This window comes from Ictidomys tridecemlineatus, chromosome 13 (genome assembly GCF_052094955.1).
Source record: "Ictidomys tridecemlineatus isolate mIctTri1 chromosome 13, mIctTri1.hap1, whole genome shotgun sequence".
Taxonomy (NCBI): Eukaryota; Metazoa; Chordata; class Mammalia; order Rodentia; family Sciuridae; genus Ictidomys; species Ictidomys tridecemlineatus.
In genome coordinates, this window is record NC_135489.1 from 62,986,115 (window position 1) to 62,989,373 (window position 3,259).

General features: G+C 39.6%; 1 pseudogene; it reads left to right on the forward strand.

The window, feature by feature from the left end:
* The first annotated feature begins 1,114 nt into the window (after positions 1 to 1,114).
* Positions 1,115 to 2,677, forward strand: LOC144369657 (SNW domain-containing protein 1 pseudogene; annotated as a pseudogene).
* Positions 2,678 to 3,259: the final 582 nt, after the last annotated feature.

The window sequence follows — 3,259 nt, forward strand, 5'->3', positions numbered from 1 at the left end:
TAAGCTGAGTGGGGTGGTACACTCCTATAATCCCAGCATTTTAGGAGGCTGTGGCAGAAGGATGGGGAGTTCAAAGCCAGCCTCAGCAAAAGCCAGGCCCTAAGCAACTCAGTAAGACCTTGTCTCTAATTATAATACAAAATAGGGTTGGGGATGTGGCTTGTGGTTCAGTGCCCCTGAATTTCATCCCTGGTATCCCCACCAAAAAAAAATGAAATAAATACAAAGATCAATGGAATAGACTAGAGGACACATAGACAAACACACCAGACATAAACACAGTCATCATTTGACCAAGTTGCAAAAAACATACATTGGAAAAAAACAAAACTCTTTTAACAAATGGTGATGGGAAAACTATGTATCTATTTGTAGAAAAATGAAACTAGATCCCTATGCCTCCTGCTCTACAAAAATCAACTCCAAGTGGATTAAAAAAAAAAAACATAGGAATTAGACCAGGAGCATTAAAACTCCTAGAAGAAAAAATAGGTTCAAGGAAAGAAAAATACACACCAAGATCCCTGATTGCAAAAATACTAGTAAAACATTAGCAAACCATGTTCAAAAACACATTAAGAAGATTGTACACCATGATTAAGTTGGATTCATCCAAAGGATGCAATATTGGTTCAATATCCTTAATAAGACTCCTAAAGCTCAAGAGATAAAAACAAGTATCAATGTGCAATGTCATTGAATTTAAAAGCTTCTGCACAGCAAAGGGAGTGCCCTCTAACCCACCGGATGCTTCAGCGAAGAATACATGAGATTCCAGCAGCCAACTACACCATGGCTCAGCAAAGGAATTCATTAAGAGTGTAAAGAAAGAGTCTACAGAATGGGAGAAAATCTTTGCCAGTCACTCTTCTGACAGGGGGTTAATATCCAGAGTATATAAAAACTGAAAAGGATTCGGGTCCTGCATATGGGGGAAGGTCTTTGAGTAACCGCATGTTTCTTTTTCTTTGTCCACACACCCCAGGCGGTGAACTGGCCTGGAACTCCAAACAACGTGGGCTGAGATCATGGCTACATCTTCCGGCTGCCCGCTGTGGGAACTAGACCTCACTGAAGCTGGGGTCTTCCCTCAGGGTCTTTGTGGCCAAGAGCCATGGCTTGGCCGCAGTGTCCTGTGTTCTTCCCTGAAGCATCGGGTAGGTTAGAGGGCACTCCCGCCTGCCCAAAGCTCAGCTTTTTATGGGCACCTACTCAGCTGTCTCAAGAGCAGCTTGAGGCTGAAAAAAAAAACAAGATCTCGGAGGTCATGGCAGACCTCACTGGTCTCCTCCCAAAGAGAAGCCTCACCTGGATACAGGTACAGAAAAGGATGGATATCTCAGTTGTTAGAGAATTTTGGAAATGGAAGTTCTTTTCCTGAGATCCATGTGGTGCAGTATCCATTGGATATGAGACCAAAGGGAAAAAATGTCAAATGCACTGGCCATTCAGGTGGATCCTGAGGAAAAATTAAATATAATTCAATTGCTCAAAAATGACAGTCAAAAGACAAGGTCATTTATAGCAAATTCACTGACCTGGTTCCAAAGAAGGTTATGAATATAAATGATCCAGAAAAGACCTACTGAAGAAGCTATTAAAGAGATAACAGAAAAGTCAAGGGTAGCCTTAGAGAAATCAGTAAGCAAAAAGTTTGCCGCAGCCACGCTAATACCAGCAGCTTATAAACTGGCTCCTGCTCAGGACATCCCCTACACACCATCTCAGGAGGGAGTGGCTTTCAACTCTGGAGATAAACAGATGGTTATTTGAATGATAGAAATGCAGAATGATCCAATGGTACCTTCAAGATTCAAGATTAATAAGAAAATTCCCTACACCTGTCTTGCATTCTTCCTACACCTTTCATGCATTCTCCTAGTCAAAAGGTTACTGTGAAGGAACAACAAGAGTGGCAGATTCCTCCTTGTACTTCCAACTGGAAAAATGCAAAGGATTATAAAATTTTATTTGATAAATGTCTAGCTGCTGATGGAAGAGGACTTTGGACAGTAAACATTGCTGATCGGAAGGTTCATGAAGCTGTGGAAATAGATGCACATGTAGCAAAAGATGGCTCACAAAATAAAAAAAGGAGAAATATGAAGGAAAAATTTTTAAAATATGGCCCCAAAATCCAGAGAGAAAAGAGCAGGATCAAGACCTGTGTGGAAAAAGAGGATAGTTAGGCACATGAGAGAGATGAAATCGGTCATGATAGACAATAAGAGAAACTGCATGACTGGAATATTCTTAGGGCAGCTTCTGATAAGAGGTCAAAGCTGCAGAGAAATGAGAATAGAAATATCAGTGCTTGGTGTACCTAGTCCTTGGAATTCTAATGAAGTGCATTATAACCAAAAGCTTTTCAGCCAATCCAAGGGTATGGACAGTGGATTCCTAGGTGCAGAGAATGAAATTTACAATGTTTATGATCAAGCCTGGAGAGGTGGTAAAGATATGGCCCAGAGTATTTATAGGCTCAGTAAAAATCTGGACAAGAACATGTTTGATAATGACCTAGAAACCAGAACAAAGACCAACAGATTTGTTCCTGACAAGTTTTCTGGTTTCAACCTTAGAGAGGCCGAGAACACCAGTTCAGTTGGAATAAAATCCTTTGTGTTTTGACAAGTTTTTGGAAGAAGCCAAACAGCATGGTGGCTGTGAGGATTGAAAATTCTACTTTGAATTATTTAGCTTTTTTAAACAATGGGTTGTGTTTGTGCTTCTTCTACCTTTCAATTCGTACAGAACATACTGCCCCCACACAGTACTAAGACCATTTTGTATGATGCTAGTAGTCTGGGGTAATATTTTACATAAGAACAACTGCTTATAAATAGGTTACCCCAACCATGATGAGAAGGTTGTGCTTACCTAATTAATTTTGCAGCTATTGTGATATTTTAGTTTGGAGTGGGGAAAGTAAGATCTTGCTTAGTACAACTGTTTGTTTCAAATAAAAACATTTAGACCCCAAAACAAACAAAAAAACCCTCAAAACACTTAACACCAATAAATAAATAAAATGTTTTTAAAAACCCACTAAAAGATGGGCAAAAAGATCTAATTAGATATTTTCTAAAGAAGAAAAACAAATGAACAAAAAACTTATGGAAAAAAATGTTCAACATTTTTAGCAAAATCAAACTACACTAAGAGCTGCCGGGTGCAGTGGCACATGCCTGTAAAACCAGTGACTTGGGAGGCTGAGACAGGAAGATCGCAAGTTCAAAGCAGCCTCAGAAAAAGCAAG